Here is a 24,779-nt window from a genome sequence, read left to right on the forward strand (position 1 = left end):
AGCTCCAGCTATCAGCAAACTTCCAAAGCATAAGCAGGTGATGGGTGGTTTTAAATATGACCTTGTGTCAAAAAACAATGCCATAACTTTGTGATGTTAAGGGCTAACACTCAATCAAATAAACATTTCTACTCCGCTGTGAATTACAAATTATGAGTAGATGACACTTTTGTAATGATTTTTATCAGCTTTGCTTTAAGTGGGGATATTTATTGTCACACATTTCTAAGGCATGCTGGAGACTAGGTGTCAGAGAAAACAACGCTATTGAGACGCGACCTCACTGTACTCGAACAAAAGCTCATAGTGCTGTACAGCGTGTTCTTGTGACATTAAGTATTGTTTGTCGTGACTGTCATGGTGACACATTTTGCATTTTCCAAAACTTCTGTGGTTAGCTCAGCAACAGAAGCCAAGTGAAGAGAGAGACGGACAAATGGTCTATGCAGGCCTCACAATAAGACCGTGGATTAGAGAGAGGTAGCTGGCTAGCTAAGTGACACAGTGATGTCATGTTCTTGTGTTTTCACATGGGAACCCGATAGCTCTGAACAGTCCAAGGCGAGCAATTTTTGGCTCAAGCGCACTTGACATAACGGAGAGATAATTGTGGGCTTTGTGTCTGCGGACCCTCCAGAGAACCAGAGGATCAAACCCTCTTGGGTTTCAGACACTTTGATGATGCGTTAATGCCTGGAAAAACATTTACCGCCTCAGAGATCACAGATGGAATGATGTAAATGAAACGCAGTTCAAGTTAACTGTCCGCTGGTATCAGGGGATGATGTTAAGTTTTGATTTAGTTTTTCAGACGTTGTCTTAACTTTTGCCGGGGTGTCGAAGATAAAATCCTTTCATATTGTATTCCGCTGCCCCACCTTTGTCTCACATAGTCAACATTATTAATGACATAACTGTGATCTGATAAAATGGTAGATCAGTCGTTATCATTAAAGGCTGGATGAATGGAGTCTTAGCTGATGTTCTGGATAGGAGTTGACATTCATTTAATATTAATGATAGATGATAGTGACCGTGGTTTAGCCCTAGAGATTTAATTAGCTTCTATTTATAGGTTTGTTTGTGGGACAAAAATGTTTTGTTTTATTTCCAGCAATGCTCACTGGGAGCTTGCTGTTGCCGTACAGAGGTCTATAGTTCTCAAAATGATGCACTTTAGACTACAATAAAAATTGTATTCTTCCTCGTAGGCACTAAACCAAGATTCTAGCTTGATTTCTGCTTCATTTTTATCGTTATTTGATAATATTTGACTATTCTAAATCTGTAGAAATTTAGAATCAGAGGTATTCCAAATGATTACATACTGTTTGAAATGTTGCTCAGTATTTAAAGAAAATTATTTGTTGAAAAAAAAACATTTTTTCTGGTTTTTTTTTTTTTTTTTTTTATCCATGAAGAAACATGTTTTTTTTCCACTTCTGTCACGTTTGTGTGGACGGAGAACAAAGAACTGCACGATGTCTGACTTGCCCTTGATTACTTTGAAAACTGTCAATCGTGATGCGCACGTCTACTCTGGGAGTTTTTATTGTTGACGATTATGACAAAGCATTCTTAGCCTTTTCATGATTCCAGCCTTGGATAGAGGAAAAAGTGATGTCTTTCTTTTTTTACAAGGAGGATATGAAAAAGTGTTTTTTTTTTTTTTTTTTAAGAGGCTGGTTGCCTTGAAGCAAAGTAGAAATACTTTCTGGATCATAAAATGTCTTTGAAACGTGTGAGAATGAGCGAAGTGTGATTTTTAAAGCTATGTTTAAAATTTAACAGTTATCTTTATATTACTTGACACCTGGCCTTAACGACAGGCTCTGGCAGGTAACTTTTGCTTAAGGAGTTTCCAGACACATGACCGTCGGCATTCAGCTACTCTGATAAAAATCAGTGCATTTGTTTAGCTTTTTAAATTCTTTCAGCATAAATAAATGAATAGAATGAAACCATAATATGGATATTTGGATAAGACATGTATCTGAACTAAAGACACATGGTGCCATGTCATAATTCAGTTTCATTATTAATATTCATAAGAGTAGTGTGGAAAATCAGCTGCAGCCCCATCACACTGTTCTCCTCAGAAACTCGACAAACAGATTAATCCAAGAATTCAGCCCTGTTCCTCCATCACAGACAAATTAATGGGCCTTGATGTACCTATCAGTCATACTGGACTGTTTTGCTCATTCAGCTTTTAATGAAGATGCACCGTAGATCGTGCACCGTATAGCAGTTGTTTCAGTTCACTGCTCTGAGCCTTGATAAGCTGAAAACACTATCAATAACAACAGTGATATTGTCATTAAGAGAAACACATCAACAACATTAATGGTATCAGCAGCAGAGGCGGCAAAGGCATTTGTAGTGGTGGTGAAGGTCATAGCATCTGGAGATGTGTGGAGATACTCGTGCAAATGGAACTTTAGCTTCTTTTTCTACAAACACATTTTTTAAATCTAATTTTGTATATATGTATATATTAAAAAAGATGCTAAAATGCATTGTTTGCAAACTTTTAGATAGTCCTAGCTTGAAAGAGAAAATATTTGTCGTGGTTGCATGCAACATTATTGGAAAAAAAGGGACCACTGTTTGAAAATAATTGATCTAGAAGCCTTCCTTTCTAGAAGAAACTCCTTCTACTCCGTGTGTGGTTTCTATCTGCATTTCATTTGAGGATGCCACTACTGCTATGCATTTTTTTGTTTTTTTTACATTATCTTGCATGAAAATGCATTTTATTCCAAAGGTTGCTTCTTTTTCTGTACAGAAAATGTCTGGTTAGGAACTCCACATGTTGCGTAAGTCATTTTGAAGGGATCTTTCGTCAAACCTCATTTTTATATATTCTCGATCATCACTCCACCACCTCCCTATGGAGTTATAGTCTTGTTGGAACAGTAATTCTTCAGTAATGTACAACCTTGGTCTTGAAAGTCCTGCATCAAGACGTCCTTAGGGTCCAGAGACACCAATAGTTTCAAATACCTGTTTGCTGCACAATAGTTTCTTTTTTTATTGCTGCTCTTTTAATGTTATTCCTTCATCTGACTGAAGCTCAGACTCTGGCAAGGCTCTGAGTCAAGTTTGTTGCCATGTCAACAAGTCCTCGTGACTGACAGGATGGGAGACGTTTTTTTTCAATCATCACAAAGTACTCTCCCCCTCTTTCCTTGTAAACTTGCCATAAATCACCTGCTGGGATACTTTGAATGCAATGCATTTTTTGTATATCTTGAGGTTTTTACTGTAAGTTACTGTTTTTTTTGTTTGTTTGTTTTTAATTGACTTACAAAACACAAGTTATAGCAAATTCTTCATCGTGAACATGCTAAATTTGAGGTGAAATTTGCCTTTTCTAACATCCTCGAAAGCACAATTGCACAAAAATCAACATTGTTACATTAATGAGGGTCGATTCATTAAATCTTTGGAAGTAATGGTGTTTGTTTTCATGCTTTCTGATTTTCCATTTTTTGTTAGTGAAGTGTAACATGTGACAAACTTTTCTGACAGTAGTACCGGTAATATTATAGTAGGATGTCACAATTTGTCTCGTCTTCAAGTTTCAAGTATCAAAAGCTTCTTTTAAACTTTGGATCAGCTTGTCTGACAAAATAGTCTCACCTCTGACCACTGATTGCTGCAGCATGATTCTCATGGTCATTATCGCTCCATTTGCCAGTAAACATGCAACTGAGTGAAAGTATGGTGAAAGTAGAAAAAGTAAATATGCAAAAAGTATATTTTTCATCGTAATGGAGCCTTTTTTGTTCTGATTGTCCTGTTTTAAGCACAGTTGTATGATTAACAATATGAGCATTAGTGAGGGGTTCTAATGCTATTAAAATGTACGTTCAAGTTGTAGTAATAGTGAACGTTATTTTAAAGTTGTAGTGGCACTGTGTATTTGTGCCAGAAATAATGGTATTTGGTGGGTTAATATGATCTTCTTTACTATCTTTATCTAAGAGTATGTGCTATTATTATTTACTCCAGCAGGCAGACCAACTCATGTCTCGTGTTATCTCTCCATGAGGGAGTTCAGGCTGTTCACTCTGATTTACGGCTGTAGATTCTAACTCTGTATATTTACAGTCTCATGACCTGAAAATGACACCCGTAGAGCTGAACAAGTAAGAGACAGAAGGGCAGGGAGGGTCACGGACTGCAACACACACACACACACACACACACACACAAACCAACCCTCAACCTTTTTAGCACCACACTGCGAAGGTACAAACTAGCACTGGTGGTTTAATCTAACCCATGTGAGCTGAACTTTTTGCCAAGTACCATTTGCTTCCTTGGAAACGGGCCTGTGACAATTTGAAGCTGAGGTGTCAATCCATGCTGCTGTTCCCCCTGGGAGCTGCATTTTGTAAACATGGAGCTGCAACTTTAAATAACTCTCTGCTTTTGTATCCCAACTCGCTTCACCTTATCTGTATGAAATTCCCAAAAGAGTCTAGTTGTGTTTAATTGTTGTCATTTGCACTTTTACTTTCTCTTGGATAACTGAAACCTAATTTTTCGCTCTATTCATTTTCCAGAAAAATGATCAAGTCACTGAAATACATCAGTTCCTAAGAAAATGACTGACTGTGGGAATAACCTCTATTTTCTTTTTGCATGTTTTTTTTTCTTTTTTTTATGTCCATGTATGAGAATTGAGAAGTGACTCAAATAATCCTGTGCTCCTAAATCAATAACTGATGCAAGAATGGGCAGAAAATGGTCTTTTCAAAACAGAAAAGTTGTGTATTGTGCAAAAAAAGCCTTAATGTGTGTTTGTGAGTATGCAAAAATCTGATTGCACACTAAATGGGGACTTCCTGTGAACGTGGAGACAGAAATTTTATCCCCACAGTTTGCAAATTGATTTTTAGAGGTTAAGACTCAGTTTTAGGGTCAGGGTCAGAATTGGATTACAGTCGGGTTTAGGGATAGGTATTCTGCTGTGATGGTTATGGAGTACAGGGATAGGGAATGCATTGTGTGAGAGATTTGCATGTCTTTGTGAAACTTTATGAGGATAAATGGTGCACTCTCTTCTGTGGTCTTGTCTTTTTCAATATCATTTCTCACCCTGAACTCCCTTTTTTCCCTTTCACCTCCATTGCCAGAACCTGACTCTTCTAACAACATGTTTCCCATTTTTTCATCTTGCCTCTAAGTTTGTTCTTTTCGCCCTTAAACCTCCACCTCTTTCCTGCTTAAAAAACAGAATCCAGAAGTTTGTTTTTTTTGCAAATGTGCTCATCAGCTTTCGTCCTGAGGTTATATTCGGTCCAATATAGCTTCAAAACTTTTTTTTAACTGTTTTTTTGTTGTTTTTTTTTAAATGAAAGCGATCTCTGTCCAGAAGAGCATTTGAGAATTGTCTCAGTAATACTCTTTCCATTTTAACAAGCTTGAAAACAGATCTAGTCCATTTGGCATGTGCATGCAGGGGTAAACACGAAGTAGTGGGTTGAGCGAAAAAGCAGAGGAACCATGACAATAGAGAAAAAGACCTGAGATTCTTGGACAGACAACTGGATGGAACAGTTACGGACAGTTGGCGAAAAACATAAATTGAGTTGTTGCAACGCAAATGCAGCCGTGTAATAGAGCAGTAGCGGGATCATTATCTATCGCCAGGAGAAGTCAAGGCAATAGAAAATTAGTAGCCACACAGGACAGATGAAATCACAAACGGTATGTAGGCCTGGATATAATGCGTTGGCTCACTGTTTTCCAAAAAATTTGAAAGTTCCGTCATTTTGTCCAAAAGTCTCCGTTTCCTTTCCAGAATAAATTCTATTCTAATAAACCAGGTCAGCAGTCTCAAAGTCTCTGTTTTAGACAGCAGAGTGGTGGGAATGTCTAACCTTTCCAGCTCAGCATGTAGCACGACCGTCCTCCCGCTGGAAGGTCAGTGGTTCGATCCTCAGCTCCTCTACATGTCTAAGTGTTCTGGGCCAATAAACTGAACCCCACATTGACCTTGAATATGCTAATCATTTTGTTTTAGTTTAGATCAAATTTGCTGCATGTTGTATATGATAAGGACTGTTTGAGTGAATGAGAAAAAGCTTTATTGAACCTGGATTAGGTTAAATAGGAGCTATACAAGAGTGAACCATTTACCAGCTGACTGCTGAGTACTTTGTGTTGAATGGAAATTCAGAGCTGAAAAACTTCTTGGTGAATAGTGCCTAAAAATGCAGTACCACTGATGACCACTGCATAGTGGTCCAAAACATCTTTGACCCCAATAGTTTCCTGTTTAATAAAAAAACTTCCACATCTGTCATGAAATGCTAAATCAATAAATACAATTTCCCATAAATCATTACTGTGTCATTAACTAGATTCACTGATTCTGATCGGTGGTAGTCTCTATGAAATGTAATTATTTCCATAATTAAATCAATATTAGGCCTCAAAGAGAAATCTTTGTGGAACCAGGTTCACAAAACCCTGAAGCTTCACAAACCAATGGGCTGTCCGCTTCTCATGTTGCAGTCTTCGACCTGAAGTCTTGATTTGTGAGATTACCAGGTTTACCTTCATCGAGGCTCCACTAAACCTGGCGACTGTTTTTGGTAAACACCTTTGAACCCCTCAGTGTACAGGCTAAGCTAATAAGTTGTGCGTTGGATAACCCCGACTACAGCTCCATAGTTACTGAACAGTTATGAGCACTTCTGATTTCAAATATTATTCAAAATGCTGAACTATGCCTTTAACACTTCTCTGAATATCTGTGTGTGTGTGTGTGTGTTTGGAGCAATCTGATTGGCCAACCCGGCTGGAATAAACCCTGTGAAGCTGGGTTCGGAGAAGGGGTCGCTGTGTTTTATGAGCCATTAAAGTTTTATTCATCCCTGCACCGAGGCAGCCTTCGGCCACGGGGTCACCATGCTTTAAATAAACTCCCATCATTCCTCTCCCCCCTACCTCCCCAATATCTGTCTTCTCACCCCCCACCATCCAAACCCTTCCACCCACAGACTTAATGGACTGTTTATTGTTTGATGTTCAAGTCCGACTTCATCATTTTTTCCTTCTCTGGCTCCCTCTCTGTTTTTCGGCCTCCACTTGTGTTTAGTGGTGTGGAGATTTAAGTGATGTGGTTCAAGTCCACGAGTGTTTGAGCACTACGTATGTGCAGAATGTCTATAAATTCCTTTGGTGTGTCGTGTCTTTGTCCTCAACAACTCATCCCTGTGCCCTTCTGTTCCCATGAGTGCATAGATGCATACAGTACGCACTTTTAAAGGATATGGGTGAAACTATAGGTCTCGGTAGTTGTTCAAACACGAGCAAAAACTCATCACTGAACCACACTGTCTCACTGGTTGAAACTTCGTGAAAATAAACACAGCTACTGTAGTTTGAGTCAATTTCATTCCCATAAAGCATGTTTCCGCATGATTGTAGAATATGAAGAATACTTTTGTGGAATAAGTGGAATTAAGCAGATAAACAAGCACATTACCCTGGAGAGCATAAATTAGGCTGCATATTGTCATCTCACAGCTGTGGTACCTATGGCTGTAAATAAAAAAGGAAATGAAAATAAAAGGTAGAAGAAATGAACAAAAATCCAGTTGCCTCAGACTATGAGGGGAAAGATGGAGAGTGATCTTCAGGAATTCAGTTGTGGACCTTGTAGCGACTCTTATACCAGCTGTCATATTTCTTTTATAGAAGCAAAGACAACTGATCAGTTATCTGAGTTACAGACACTTTAATTTCCCTTTAACTCTCTCACAAAAAGACCAAAACCACATCAAAAAAGGAAATTATCTGACAAACTCGGAAAGCTCTCACAAAGGAAATCTGATCTTTTTCGATCATGAAAATAAATATTTGTTCTATACTAAAGATGTGCGTCCTCAGTTGGAACAACTGAAGTTGTTGGAAGGGAAGGTGCGGTTTAGTGTTGGAAACATTAACGCGAACACATTTGCACAGCGTGGAAACTGTGTTACAACTGTGTTGATGCAGTCAAAGTAGAGGTGTCCCACAAAGACGGGACATAAATTTTGGCTCAACTTTTTCTAAACAGTGGTGCAACATCATCTGGCAAGTCGCCACAAAAGCCTGTCAATTTAATGAAAGAACACATTTGTGTGAGTTTCCCTTTTAAGGAGATACACTACAGCTGGACGGGTAATGCTTTTTTTTTTACCAGTAAGAATTGGCCTTCCAAGAAATTTCACTCCACAATGGCTTGCATTAAGAATTTCTCTTTCTTTTTTTTTCAAGTTACAGGTTTCAAGAAATTCTCTGTTTAAAAATGCACATTAGCTAACATCTAGAAGACAGAAATCGTATTATTGGATGAAGCTGAGTTCAAAAGTGAATTTTGATGACATGTGAGTCAAAGGTTTCTACATATTTGGGGTTTTTTGGATATATTTTTTGTTATATATTTTATGTAAATCAAAAAATCCCTTCAACAGCAAAAAATACATTATTTTTCCACCTTGTTTTTAAGAATTAAAAATGTGACGTGTTTATAAACAAACCCATCTATAAAAATCTTCAGCATATTGGAATAAAGGGGGGAAATGTAAATGCTGCTAATGGGAATCGGTGGATATCTATTGTAAAATTTCAGTTTTTTACAGTGTCATGTTTTTATTGACGGGTTATAGATCAGATCTTGAAGACTTTTCTGAATATGCATACTTAAATATACAAATTATGCAATTTATAAATAATATGGCGTCTGTTGCATAAATATCCAGTCGTCGAAGTGTAAAATAGATGCCTAAATGTATGCTTTCCACTATTTCTTTGCAGTAAGAGAAGACCTGTTGTGGGATGTAGACATAGTTTTGCTTGTAGCGTCATTCCTGTGAACTGTATTTCTTCTGTTTACCTCACAGTCACTGAAGCAATTGTCACTGTCATAACTTTCCACGGTTGTAAAATCTGGACTGATGGTTTTTTAAACAACAGCATGATGTTTTGGCATCTGATAAGCATTCTAACTTCTCTATCTATTAATCAAAGTGGACTTCCTAGATCGTACCCACAGCAACACGCCCCACTCATGCAGGCTTTTTTCCCCAGGTGCTACTTTAAAAAAAAAAAAAAAATTGTATTTATTTTTTTTATGTGATTTGTTGAAGATAAGCTTATGCTTGTATTTTAAAGATGAAATGGTTAATCGGCCTGAAACTCAGGGGGGGGACAGAGTGATAGAGGAGGTTTTTGCGGGCGGGGGAGAGCAGTAGAGTTTGCTGAGTTCTCTTACAAGTTGTGTTACAGCTGACCCTATCCTCAACTTTGACCTCTGACCCTACCGAGATCTGTCGTGAGAAGGAGCTGCTTAACACAAAATGGAGCCTGGTTCAAGAGTCAGAAAGAGGGAGAGAAACATAGACTGAGGCTGAGAGATCTTTACCGCACACAGAGGACTCATTTATCCACTCTCTCTTTTTTCTTCCTCTCCTTTGCCTTCTCTTTTGTTTTCACTGCACAGACACTGTTGCCCTTTCTTCCCATACATCCCTTCTTTAATTCCGCCTGTCCTCCCCTTTCATAATCTCACCCTTGTCTGGTTGATTTTTGGACAACGGCATGCCGTCACCAGCCACCACCACAGGTATGGATTCATGGCGGCGAGAACCAGCAGGATTCAGGGAGGGAATCTGCGAGACGAGGCTTTAATGATGGTGAAGCCTCATCAGCCAGGGAGAAATGTATGCTAATGATATGCACACAGCAAAAGGACCCTGGGTAGGCGAGGCAAGCGCCGGCCGAGCTCCTGCTGAGCTCTGAGGAAGATGAGCGGCTCAGGTCAGAAGAATGGCAACAAAAACACCTCCTCCTCCTTTTCTTCTGCTTTCTTCTCCTTCACCCTGCGTCCACGGGGGCACAGAAAGAGACAAACTGGTTAACATATAATCTGAGAAATGAGGCTGTCGTGTTGCTACACAGTGCTAATGTTGATGCGTTTCAGTTTCTGGACTGCCGTTGTTAAGTATATTTGCTTCCCTGTTATTCATCTTTGTGTGCACATTGACACTGGGATAAATTAGTGGGAGAATATACACCGCCGTGCACAACAGCCAGACTTTCCAGACTTTAAATAGTAAATAAGCACAGTGGAAAAAAGAACAAAAATAAAATTAAGCTCAGCTGAGAGCCTAACTGTGCCCTCTGATTGGACTCAAAGTCCTGGAATTTTAACATTAATTTGTCACTTCATTTGGACATTTAAAGTCACAACACAGCTGGTTAATCATGGGAGTATAGACAATACTGAAGTGTGATAATTAAATGCATTTGTCAACCATTGGGAAAGATGGTTATAATTGGAAATGTTATCTACACATTTTAATCAAATCGTGATTTATTTTAGTATTTACTTCAAACAAATATACTTTGCCTTTAGATGTATTTCTAAAAGATGTGAAATGCTCATCTTCTTAATTTCTCTTTATCTCATTTTCACAATATTTTCAAGAATCATTTGATAAACCTGTTTTTAAAAGAGATCTTACTACTAAAACTTACTAAAATGATTATTTCAGGGTGCAGTTTAATTATTTTTTTCAGTTTGTTTCATGAATTTTTTATTTATTTATTTATTTTTTTGTCTGCGTAAAATCTATTATCACAATTGTGCATTTAAGAGGAAGATTTTTCTTTTAATTGTACTCCATTCAAATTGTTATTGTTAATTTATCTCGGTGTTTAGTTGACTTGTTGCTGGTCTGAAATAACGATCCAACTTTTAATCTTGATAAACACCCGTCCGGAATCTGCATCAGCACCAGATTGTCGCCGCAGCTCCGTGTCTGCTCTCCACTCCCTCCTCTCCTCTCCCTCCTCTCCTCGCCTGTTTCTCCGCTCGGAGCATCGCTCCTGCAGGAATTGTGCACCGTTAACTGACCTGTCTGGTCTGACTGCGGCTGCAACAGGGAAGAAAATAAAAATAATAAAACGAGAAGAAGAAAATAAAACGAATAAAGGATAAAGCGAGAGGTCTGCGCGAGGATGTCGATGGCGTTACCTCGTGATCGTTAAACGCGCCAAAGTCCAGCCGCGTCAGAAATGGAAACCTTTCTTTTTTCTTTCCCCCACCGTCTCCTTCGGGTAAGAATAAACAAGAGGAAACGACGGGAGAAGAAGGGGGGGGAAAAAATCTATCGAGTCTTGGGAAGAAAATGAGAGTGGCACCTGATGATGTCGACTTTGACACGTGTTAATTGCTGCTCAGCTCTCCTCATCAGGGAGTCTCAAATTATTTTAGCGCTCCGGGCCACAACGCCTTGTTTGCTTTGCTGAGGAGTGGGAGCAAGCTGGCCCAAACTTCACATGGTAAGGCACAAATTGCTCAGGCGGAATTATCTGATGTGGAATATTCTAATAATTAAATGCGTGTGATTATTAACAATCCGCGCTTCCTTTTTTTTTTTTTTTTTTTTTCAACAATGAGCACAAAAATAATGAAATGTTTGGGATAAAGAAATATATCCATTTCTACATTGTTTTTCTAAGAGTATTACAAGGGTACTAAAACACATCTACGTTTCTCTTAATTCCACATCATTTCTTTTAAAAATCTAATTAATTGAATCAATAATACATCACAATGTCTCCGTTTTGTCTGTATTTTTGCTGGCTACCTGAATAGATTTTATTTTATTTGTCAGACCAACATCTCCTTCTCTTTAATAACCAAACATTTAAAGGACAATATTGCCTCTATTGTTAAATCAATAAAATTCTAAAAAAAAAATCAATGGTATTCTAGGATAAAATGATCCCATCATTGGATGGACCTGACAAAGCTGCTCCACTGGATGTGTTTAAAAGATCAAGCAATATGATTCAGAAATATTCACACTCTGAAATCCCTCTGCTGATGTGATTATATTCCAAAGTGGCTTCAATCCTCACAGCAAACGCATACAATTTCACTTGAGTGCCTAGAAGCAGCGATCCTCATCCTCCCTGCTAGATTACTTTGTTACCTGTTGGCATGTATTATATGGCCTTGCATGGTGAATTATAAAGCCTTTGTTATTGCCCTGGCTTGGGGTTGGCCACTTGTTTATGACACCAGTAATGGTGGTAATTGTTATTGTTGAGATTACCTGTCAAGAGGACCAGGACAGCAGGCTCGGAGAAGGCGTCGCTCCCTTGACGAGGGGTGACAGGGGGACGGAGAGGAGGACTTGGGAGGGGGTGTAGAGAGATTGGGGACTGGAGGTGGGAGGGGGGAGGCTGGGACGCCCTGATGACTTCTCCGCTGATAATCAGCCACCGCGGCCTGTGGGATAATTCAGCTGTCAATGCCACCTAGCAGGGCCCAGCATCAGCCAGCCGACCCCAGCTGGCATCTTTCATTTGGAGCGAAGATGGGGATAGAGGTGCGAGGAGGGGAGAAGATGGAGTGAGGACTGCGTCTCCATCTCATGTCAGAGATGGCCTTTAAATGCTGCAAATTAAAGCCATCATGGCACATTTTCAAGTTTAAAAAAAAAAAAAAAAAAAAGTGTGCCCCCTTCAAATTATGCCTGCAGGCACATGTGTCAAAGTCTTTCAAATACACACAGACATCTTCAGGATTTAGTTCTTCCTTTAAATGCACCGACTAAATTAACAGTCAGCTTAACTTTGACTAACAATTAAAACCTTTCTGTGTTGAAAGCTTTTCTAATTCTAGGCTCATAAATGGAGATTTCCCTTCATGACTTCTCATGTCGCAGCGGTTCTAAGATCAGGTCATGTTTGTTAATAAAATTAGATTAACAATGTGTTTTCTGAATAGATGATATCAGTCGGTGTTACAGCACAGGGTGCTGATCTGCCAACAACATATAGAAGCTTTTCTTTGTTACATGATCCAAAATTTAGCTGATTTCTGAAACCAGGAGCAAGAAGAATGATTTCACCAATTTACTTGCATCTTCAATCAATATGACATTTTAACCGGGCAAGTATTTTCAAATGTGATTTTTTTTTTGCAAAAAAGAAACGGAAATTTAAAGTTTAAAAGTGTGATTATTTGGGTTGAATATTTAATGTAGGTCAATTGTGGAATTTTTAACACCTTTTGTGGCCTTTCGAGTCCTGCCTAACCTAAATTATTAGCGCTCATGCTGTCTTGCGGAACACGTATGCATCATAGAGAAGGCAGCGACAGTTAAAACAGCAGGCAAATCACTTTTCGAATGGTTTTGAGCAGCTATCAGTGTCACCTCTGACAGGCTGTCTTTATCAATGATACTGGCTGATATGGATGGAGGTGGGGGGGCAGGTGTGGAGGGTTTGGGTGGTTAGCGGAGGTTTTCTATCTGTCATTTCACAGTTTAAGGGCCAAGAACTACTGAGAAAGCAGCAGAAATTTGGACGGTGAAAATCCCCAGCTTGTGCACGCCGGGCTTTTCTCCATCTGTATTCCACTGTGACAACACGCAGGGTTGCAACACTGCTATTCCAGTGGGATAATGTCACAGAGGAAATGGAGCAGGAAAATTGCCTGCACTGTATTTTTTCTTTTTCTCATGCAGGGCTTTTTTTTTCTAACTTTATCTTTCAAACCTTTGTGCAGTTTTGTCAGTTGAAATAAAATAAAAATGAATATCATACTCTGCATTGTTGTACTGTTTCTTCCTCAGTGCTGTATGTATTAATTTGTATTTTGTTGTGAAAGTACAGTAGGTTCTATTGAAGTATGTGAAACTTCTTACATGGTGTAAAAATGTCTTTTTTTTTTTTTTTTTTTACAGGTTGTGGTCATTTAAATGAGTTTGGGCTGAGTGATGTTGAGCTTTTGTGCACCATTTAGTCATCAACACATACGACATTTAAATCTAAACTGTTATTTTCATAACGGCTCCTGTGTAATTTTCACCGTGTTTGAGCAAGGCTGGCTTTCACTTTACAACTATAAAGTGCACAGAGTTTCCAGTGTTGCATAGTAATTCTGCTACATGTGTCAGGATGGAAAATAAATACGACGCAAGCTTTTGCACAAACGTTTGTGCTCCTGATGGAAGACTTTTGTTGCGGGATGTTTAAAAAAAACTGTTTTGTACTTTGAGTACTGCTCACAGCACATTTTGCTGTTTGTTTTTTTGGTAAATTTGTGCTCAATAAATCTACTTTTCTATCCGCTGCTTTTAACTACTTATGTTTATCTGTCTTATTGTCGCAGGCCATGAATCAAAAGCAATTACTTGATATCTTCATTTTGCATCTTCACAATTTTATTGCCACGGTTTAATCCTTTGGCTGGTTGACAAAATGGAACATCATCATGATCACAATCATTATCACAACTTTAGCAAGAAATTTATATTAACACAATCTCTCCTCAATATTAAAATAAAGCACAATCTCATTCCTTATTCAAATGACAGCATTAGGCGCATATGCATTTATCACCGCACGGTACAGGGGTGAGGTTATAAACAATGCTATCCATTATGTGGCCCAGATGCAGCGATTGTTGATTAAAGGGCTTTGAATATAGCAGCCCCACACACACGCACACTTACACGCACACTTACACATACACACACAGATGGGTGGACATTAGGGAAAGAGGAGAGGCCATCTGAATAGGCTGGAGGGACATTAACGGCAACAATGATTGATATTTGCCGCACAGGCTTTTTAATGGTATTGTTATTCCTCAGAGTTATACCCCGTCCTCCCCACGTCTCGTCTCGCAGATAAATGGAGGTGTAATAATGAATAGAAATTATCCTGATTATTTTGGTGGAGGTGGTGGGAGACCAAGTGAGGTGGGAAGTGATTCATAATCTATGTGAAACTCGAAGCTTGGTCAACAGTGTGGATTCTCTTTGATGTTTGGTGTGTGCTTCTGCAAGGGGAAAATAGAAGGGATAAACGTCCAAAAGGCTGCATTTAAGCTTTGACCGAATTTGCCGGATATTAAAAAGCAAAATGCATAATTTGGGAAGGTAAATCAATGCGGAAACATATTAGAGAAGCGGAATTTATAATTCTGTCTTAAAACCTGTATTTTTATTGCAGTTTTCATCAGTCAGCCTGAACCTTTTGACAGTAAAATGTATAATCTTTCAGCATGTTATCAATCTAATAAGGTGTGTTCATGATGGAGATTGTATGTATAATAAATTTCAATGGCTAGTTTTAGCATGTAAGAGTAATTATTAAATTTCATTAAAAATATGCAGAAATCCCTTTTGAACATGAAACTTTTCACTTACCAGAGTTGAGTGACTGGTTAACAGGAATAATGCCATCCAGAGAAGAACCAGAACTTAACCAGAACTGGACATTTCTGCTCTCGTGAGGTCCTGCTTAACTATGGAAAAACTGTAATATCACTTACTTGTGTTGTCTTCAGAGCCCGCTGAGCGTTGCTCTTGTGAACAGCTGAGGTGGACATCGCCAAAACACATTATTTGATGTGAGAGGCCAGCTTGTCCAAAGCAGTTGTGTTTATTACACACTCCTCTGGCACCTGCTGCAGTGCCGTCGGTCTGCCAGGACACACACACACACACACACACACACACACACACACACACACACAAAGTCCTCCCAACTCTCCTCTCCATTTAGCCTCTTTTCACCCAAATGATGGTCATTATCACTTCTCTATTACATGTGCAGGACTCAGCTGCTGTTGCACCATATTGTGAAACTTGAAAATATGTAACCAGGCCCCATGAACCCGACATTTAGAAAGGAATTATCACATTATGGGTTTCTTCAAAATGCTTTTTCAAAAATAAAACGGTGACATCGTTTTTATTTTTTTGCTTTTAACGAAGCAGTTTGCCAAGCCTTAATGTAATATTTTACACGGAGCTTTGAATTTGAATCATATGAGCCACTAGAAGGCGACTCAGTGTGCGTAACATCCTATGCTGTGTCTCTTGTTTACGCTTGGATGTTCACTTAAACCTGTCTTGGCACTTGTGTGACTGTAGCCTGTTGTTCTTTGTTCTTTGTTTCTCCCACTTTTTTTAAGTGCCCTCCCTTCTGCTACCCTCTCACGTCTCTCATATTAGACTGACATCTCTTGCATCTAACTTGACGCTGATACAGAACTAACTTTACCGGAGCTGTGTTGTGGTCATTTTGTCCACTTGGTAACAGCCTCTGCTCCTTTCCACGCCACTATAGCTATAGCTCAGGTCATCTCATTTCTTTCTGTGGTTTCTGCTGCCTGCTGCTTAGTTTTGTTAGTCATTTGAGCCGGTATTTTCTTGACCCAGAAAAAAACAGCAGCCCATTAAAACACAACTGGATGTACTCAGAAACATAAAATACATTTTTCCCATTGAATTCCTCTGCTGTACTTTTCCACTCTCCTCCTCTTCATCTCCACCACTTTTTTTTTCTTTTTATATATCGTTATCCTCTGCTTTCCTCTCAACCTCTTGTGTTCTTCCTCACTCTCCTACTCATCATCCTCCCCATACCAACGTGTTGTGCATCATCCACTCCTTCCATCCCTTCCTCCTGTCTTTCTTCCCTCTCCTGGGGTGTAATGTTGTGATGCCTTCCTCCCAATGTCTCCCTCTCTCCGCTCCGCCAACCTTCCACTTTTTCAGTAATCAGGGCCAGATGGAGGCAGAGATGGAGTGATGCAGGGAGGGAGGATTGGGTTTGGTCTTAGCAGTGTCTTAGAACGTGGGGAGCTGTCAGCCCTGCAGGGAGAGAAGAATTCTCGAGCAATAAAATAGGGATTTATCACCACTCTACCACAGAGGGAGAGGAGGGAGATGGAGGGAGAGGGTGTGAGGCAGAGAAACTGAAGAAGAAATCAAGAAAGTCAGATACCAAAGAGGTAACATGGTAAAGCAAAGAATAGAGAGGTATAAAAAGAGAGACCAGCAGAGGGATAAAGAATGAAGCTCTACATTGATGAAGAGTCTTCTATCAGTTTTGTTGCCTCAGACAGATGAAGGAGGTCAAAGGAAGAAAAATGCAGTGATAGGCTGAGTTTGCTGCTGGAAAATCCCTGACAGAGAAGACGAGAGGGAAGCAAAAATTGCGGGAGACAGTTGTATTATGACACCCACAGCTCATCTGCTCAGTTTCAAGCAGTCTGACAAATTCTGTCTCGCCATCTGTAGCATCCAAAGAGACGAGCGTCTGTCCAGAAGCCAATGCCCAGTTGTGTTCAGGGGATGTGGTGTTAAGCAAAAAGAGTCAACCTCCCCACTGGGCCAAATGAACCTGCTAAAATAACCGCTCTCCACAATCGGCTGTGTAATTGAAACCAGAATGTGCAGGATTTGATAAATTGCTTGACCCTGCAGGAATGTTAAGGTCATAAATTTTTAGTGCATTTTGGCGGTGCTGAGATGTGCAGAGGTGTATGTTGAGAGCATTGGTGTGCATGAGATTCACAGGGAAAAGCCGTGTGTGTGTGTATTGTTTTATTCAAAACAGAAAAGTCTCCAAGAGTGCCAAACCTTTGTGCACTTACTATACAGTACGTATGCACCCACAGCCCAACGCATGTCGACACGACAAACATATAAACCTATTACAAATGATATCACAAATTCCCTCTCAATGACCAGATACATTGTGCTTGTGCTCCACATCTTTAGGAGTGTACATCAGAATAGTAGATTCTCTTAGGACATCACCTGTTTCGTCCTAGCTTCTTACACACTTATTTGTTTCCTAAATTGTCTTCCCATTTGTCTAACTCACTGCACTTACTCTAGCACTAGTTATGCTCTTAGCTGTTTGGTTTTGGAAACAGAAGTTCTTTTGCCTACCGATGTGGAACACACTTATTGTAAGTCGCTTTGGATAAAAGCGTCTGCAAAATGACCGTAATGTAATGTAGGAAAACTTTAAGATAAAATCAGATTTCTTTGTGAAGCTCTGATAAAGATGGGCTACCTGGCATCGCTGAAATATTCCAACTGAAGGAAAATATGTATAATCCGGTTCAAATCTGCCTTTTAAAATGTGAAGCCCAAAGAGTCGCCTTCAAATCTCAGAGGACATGAGAACAGAGAGATCACTCCTAACACAAGGACATGATTCAGATATACAGCAGTCCTACTTTATTTCATAGAAAAAGTTTTCATTATGCAGTGTCTTAACTGTACATCAAATATTCACATACCGACCTTCACCGACTATAAGAATGCACCAACATTTGTTAGAATCATTACCTCAAAATGAAACTTAACTCTTTAAAATGCATTTCACATTGTGCCTTGCTAACTCTGAAATGCTGACAATTTTGATGTTACAGTCATTTCCCCCTTGATTTAACTTTTGAGCATTATCTGTTTTATGGCATCTTTTGTGCTAAATATTTCTGTGCTGGAGGTTCGCAAATGTATGTTTGCACATTTTAGTTTTCTAACCGCTGGGGTAGTCTCAGAAATATGTGAGACAAACTGAGATGTGGGTTGCTCTTGGTAGTGTTGGAGCCATTGTTGGTACTTTAGCTTTGCTCTTCTGTAAAGAAGACTGGGAATCAGAATGGGAAAAGATCTGCTGTCTGATGCTTTGGGATTTTGGGCTGAAACTAAAAATGTATATAAATGATCTAGCTTTCAAACAAACAGCATTTAACCAACACATACAGCCATCTCCAAGATCTCAGTGCTGTTAGGTTGTTTGAGGGTTGCACCTCGTTCTTTTTGTTGTTGTAAAAAATACCCAAAATCCTTCACTCTGTGGGTGCTGAGAATAGCACTGACGAATATGTGCTATCATAAATGAGCTCTTATTCAAGTTGTGAGTAAAGCTGTGCTTTAATACTTGGATATTGATCACAAACAACCAAAAACTAAGCTTTACTAAGCTGCACTGCGTTTCTCACACATCACCTGTTACATCTGTGCTTCTCTCGTAGTTAAGTGTTGGCTTAAACAGCCAAATTTCTTTTTCACAAAGAGAGGTTTCTTGCTTTTAAACATCACTGGATGGCACACTCTCAGGGAGCTCCTCCCTGCTTCTTTAAACTGATTATGTTGACTGCTGCCTACTGCAGGTTCACACGGCCCCATCTAAAAAAAAAAAAAAAGCCAACTATCCCTTTAATGTAGAGTTGTGTAGAACAGAAGACAACCTTTCTGAATGACCTAATCTGATTTGTGTTGGGTTAGTTGTTAATGTTTTCTTATTTTTTTTTATCATGTCAGTAGGATTGGGATTAAACGTTTGTGTTACTCGGTTAACAGGCTACTTTATTACCCGCCAAGTTTTTAAGAAATTACGTCTAAAGTAAACATACTGTGGAAGTCGTGTGACAGAAGCTCAGGCAATGACGGGCACTTATGTTTTAACATCGGAAGTCTTGGTTGCCTACAAATCTTTATATCTATATAATCATGTTCTTTGTGGTAATTCATAAGAGATGATGTTTAATGACACAGGATCAGAGTTTTTCATTGTGAGACATGAAATGGACGCTGCAGAAAGTCCACCCGTTTAATAGCCTGGATCCACAATCTTCTGTTTTTGGCAAAGGGATTTGATTCCCTTGGAATATTGACTATTTGGCAGCTCTGCCAGACTAGCCACATCTCATGGAAAAATGTGAAATGGTAACAAAACAAAAGTGTTCTGCACACATCTTTCAAACTATTGTATTTTTGTGGGACACTTAATTACTGTGTCCAATATTTTTGGTGGGTTTTGTTGAGGTTTTATATTAGATATCAGATGTTTTGATGCTAATCATTATTATAGTGTCATATTTGATACAAGCAAAACCCTAACAACTCGCTTGGGATTCTAAACCACCAACACAGTGACTCAAAGCAAAAGAAAAGACAAGGTGAAACCCAGAAATTACTTTTCAAAGTCAATTTAAAACTTAATTTATGATAACATCAAACTGTTTGTCATTCCACCAACTAACTCTTAACTTTCAGTGTGATGTTAAATATGATACAACAGTCTTTTTTGAATTTTTCAAAGCAATGCAGTGACAACACTCTATTACCGTGTCCCATTAGCCTAAAAAAAACTTTAAAAACCATGTCAGCAGAGACAAAAACATAAAGTATTTTCATGTTTTGCTTGAAGACACACAAAAGAGCACTGTTTTTGCTCCCTGATTGTGCATGCACCTGTGTCACGTTTTATAGTATCCCATTTATATGATGGTGCCTAGAAGCCGCTTAACATGCAGCAAATGAATATTTAGTATTTTCTTTGAGTTACCATTTTATGTGCTTTTTTCTTTCACACCCATTAAGCTATCTGTGCTGAAGTAGCTCTTTAACAGAGATGCTTATTGCAGACTAATTCAGTTTTGATTATGTCCAGCTTCCTATTTACAGAAGCAGTCGGGCTGTCCCTTTTGATTAATGCCCTTGTCCCATACAAACATATAAACAGTACAAGGCACCCAACTCTCACACCTGAGAATGAGGTGTACAAAGCGGAGGAAACTCATTGTGCTGCACACTGGCAGTAACAAATATTACAACCTCACTCAAAAGCAACATATGTAACCTCCATAAAAAAAGAGAAGAAAAGAAATGAATTAATTGTACGTTTATCCAAATTCTGCAATAAATTAGAGCTCTGCAGAGACACTAATAAGGCAAAGGCTTGGGACAGCATAGTTTTCTACTTTCAAAACTAGTGAAAGTGCATAAGATCAAATACATCTCAGATTATCAGTGAATTGGTTCCATCTATTTACTGCACCTAGCTGAAAGCAGGTTGACCCCATTTCTAACCTGAGGTACTACTGGCTGAGTAGTTCCAATTCAATTCAGTCTTATTTATACAGCGCTCTCAGGGCACTTCAAAAATACAGTCCAAGTTCTAAGCTCTAAAACCCTCATTGGGTTTGTATTTGTCAAGGTGATCAGAAATGGGTTTTTATCCATCCATTTATTTATAAGCCAGCAATAAGTCTAATCTATATGTAACTTTTAACCAGTGCAAAGATTTAATAGCTTAAATTATACAGTCAGTTCTCATTGCATTGCCAAAAACCCTTTCATTAAGGTTAGCTTTTATTGAGTGTAAATACACAACCTTTACCTCATTTCCGTTAAAAATTCTTTATCATCGTTTCAATCATTTTTCAGTTGTTGTATGTTACTTTTCAGGCTATTTTGCATGTTTTGTCAATGTTTTATCAACTATTTGTATAATTTTATGCTGCTTTGTTAGCCACTGTGAAGAGGTAACCTTAAATCGCTATTATTAACTTGGATAACCAACTTGTTCTGACCCCCAGCTCATCACCTTCATATTCACGTTGTTAGGTCAAGAGCCCTTTGTAACACTTTTTCAACATGCAGCTTATCCCTATAGCGTAGATGTGGACTCGCAAGTCATTTCCCAGCTGTCGAGGGTTTTGTCTCCATGGCTATGTCAAAAATATTAGTGGTGATTTCGGGCAGTAAAAACTGCTGACCTTTGTTTTCATAATCCCAACCAAGTATGCTCAGTGCCAATAAAGTGAAAATGAGAAGCGATAAGAGAGAGAAAATTAAAAACAGCATGGCTGGTCTGTGACTCGACTCATGTTTGTGGGTCCTGCTACCCTGGATGTTTTCCGTTGGCGTATATCATTAATGCAAGTAACACAGTAGTTATGGATGCAGGAGGATACCTCCAGCGGTTATCGTGTACGCACAAAGCAGTTGGCAACATAAAAAAAAAAAAATAAAACGGTGGAAGAATCGTACTGTAGCTTCTAATTTTGAAGGTATTATAATTATGCAGCATACATGAATAAAAACGGGCAATCATATTCTAGTTTACCAGAGAAAATTTACAGCTTTGTTAGTCTTTGCTACAAGTTGACCTTTACTTTAACGTCTTAAACATTGCTGTTGCTCCATCTCACGTCACTTGTTGAGGAGGGAGGAGGGGCAAAGTCTGAAGGCTTTGTTTAAAAAGAGTAACCAAAAATGCCTTTAAACAGTTAAACTAAATCTTACATGTTCCAAAATGAACACTAAGAGGAGATCTTTTAAGGAAAGGATTCTCTGGAGAATGTACCCTGGTCCACGAGCTGAAGTCGTTACCTTCTTCGTCTTACCTGCTCCAACACAGATCAAAAGCAGACCAAAGAAAGGTAAGAGATCAAAAAAAAGAAGCCATTTTGTGAAAAGATGATGTGTAAAAACAGAACACAAGGCTTTAACATACAGCAGTGAATTCCACTTTGATGACTAAGCCTGAACTCAAAATGGAATAAAAAAAAAGTTTATGTATCTTTGAACTGGCCTCCATGTGTCAGTATGTTAACAGTGCTGAGGATGTGAAGAGTCCAGCCAGCACTCGAGGGCATAGAGAGGTCAGCACAATGTAAACAGAGGCTGCCACACGATTTACAATGTTTTCTGACTGCTAAGATGAGGGGTCTGCACATTCTCACAATCATAATTGCTTTTTGCAGCTTTTCAATCAACCTGACTTGGTCAACATTATTTAGGTTTTTTTTTTTCACCTCTCAACCCCCCCCCCCCCCCCCCCCGCGCGGCACCACCTTGTTTGTAAGGGGTGCAACTCTGTTCGTCAGTGACTTCCCTTGGGCAGCTGTGTCTTCTTTTTACTGTCAGTGGGATATTTTTTAATATAAGCAAAACTTTAAAGATTCTTTCTTTTTGCTTTTATTGATAATCAGGAGCAGACTTTGCCTCTTTCTCCTACTTTATTTCTCTTGCTCCCTTTAGACTCCGACACTGGCCACTCTGGGTTTCCCCTTTTCAGTCAGCCAGTCACACATGTGGACATCTGGTAGGACATAGAGAGCATGCAGCCCAACAGCACTTCACCCCCACCCCTCCCTTGCCTGTTGACAGTCGTTACCTGTGCCCCAGAGGGCCCTCGCTGCTTCATGATAAAACGACCTCTATACCGAGCCAGACGCATAAATATTTCTCTTTCTATTTTCCAAAATAGCTTTTAATTTTGCAAGTTTTATGACCCTAATATTAAGTGCATATGTTTAACAAGACACTGTGTCCTCTCCCTCACCCCTTGGGTTCACTATGGGAGATTTCTTCTGTAGTCTTCTAATGTAGGAAGGGAAGAAAAGTGAAAAGCATAAATCGATGGGGGGAGGGGTTAAGCAAGGGAAGGCTTTTTCTGCATATCTTTCCACAGATCTGCATGTTCCACCTGAATCCTTGCAAGGTAATTAACTGCTAGAACTGCTACAAGTGTCTTTCCTAACCTGTCAGCATTACAAAAGAAACTTGCTATGTTAATGTCATCAAAACATAGGTAAAAATAAAAAACGTAGGTAAAAAAGTTTTGGTTGTAAAGTGAAACTAAAATCTGAATGGCTTTAGCCATCTAATTTGCAACTTTATTTCTCTCCACACCTTTTCAATCCAAAAGGTTGTAAAATACTCCCTTTTTTTCCCCAAAATACACAGTGACACAGTGACACTGAGAAACACATTAGCCGCATTCGCACTGTAGGAACCTTTGGCAGTTCCTATAACCTTTTCAGGAACGGGGCCGTTTTTTCCCGCATTCGCACATACAGGAAATCGGGACCATCGCCCTCAGTTCCTGGAACCATTTCAGCTCCTTCTCCTTCTCTGGGTCTGTTCTGGGTTCCATAGGAACACATCTGACGTAGGTGTTTAGTGGTCGGTAGCTACGCCCCTTGTCATGTTGTCACGGCTGAAATGTTTACTCATACAACACAGACACAACCTGCGCATGTTTAATAAGTTAAACTGACACGTGGTCTCCTTTGTCTGCGGCGCTCTGCTCTCCTTCCTTCATGAAACCAAGAAGTATGGCCTGCGCTCCATCCTGACTCCATCTGTGAGCTCTTCCAGCCTCGATGTTAGACGCCCGATGTGATCGCCCATGATTAATATCACCATCATGCAGACCATGAACACAGTGGCCTCCCCGCTCTCCATATTAGATTCTTTGAGGTGTTTTTTCTTCTCTCCTTACTTTTCGCGGGTTTTGTTTTGTTTTGTTTTGTTTTGTTGTTTAACTTGGCGCTAAAGTAACACGTCGCTGTCGCAGACGGTTGTGCCGCATCAGTCCCGACTCATGTGCGAATGCAAACTGAAACACTTCCCCTGGGGAAGGACAGTTATCAGAACGAAATTCGAGGAGGACCGTTCTTAGATCGGCGTTCTTAGATCTGCTCTGTCCGAATGCGGCTAATAACTGTCTTTTGACGTCAGTGTTTTTACGGTTTGGATACAGGATTTTTTTTTTTAAATTTGAAGGCGTCTTCCATAAAAGTAAAAGTACTGAAAGTACTTTACTGAAGTAAATTTAAAGTTTAGGCTCCGCAAAACTGACTGATCCACTTAACATGATATACTATACACTGATTACCTTTATGATAAACATGTTCACAGTGGGGAAAATACATGGCTGGTTTGCTCCAGGTTTGCTTTTTTTGTTTTGCTCTTACAAGTTTTCATCTGCAGTTTTTTTTTCTTTAACTTAAGGAAGAAATTATTCTAACAGTCTTTTATCAAATTTTTTTTTCTAGATGAAAGATAATTTTTTTAACTACTAAAACGAAAGTTGTTGACAAATCCTACTTGGGGAGATCGGATGAATGCAGGGTTCCAAAGCCAATTTCGAATAAGTTTGAATACTGTATAGAATGTAAATAGAAACCGATTGCAATCAATTGCATTTCTTAATAAACCAATATTTTATTCACAACAGAACACAGAAAACGTGTCAAATGTTGAAAGTGACAGATTTTACAATGTCATGAAAAGTACTAGCTCATCTTGAATATAATGGCAGCAACATCTGATTGGGCATGAAAGAGAGCACCTTAGAGAGGGAGA

Source organism: Odontesthes bonariensis, chromosome 2, assembly GCF_027942865.1.
Source record: "Odontesthes bonariensis isolate fOdoBon6 chromosome 2, fOdoBon6.hap1, whole genome shotgun sequence".
Lineage (NCBI taxonomy): Eukaryota > Metazoa > Chordata > Actinopteri > Atheriniformes > Atherinopsidae > Odontesthes > Odontesthes bonariensis.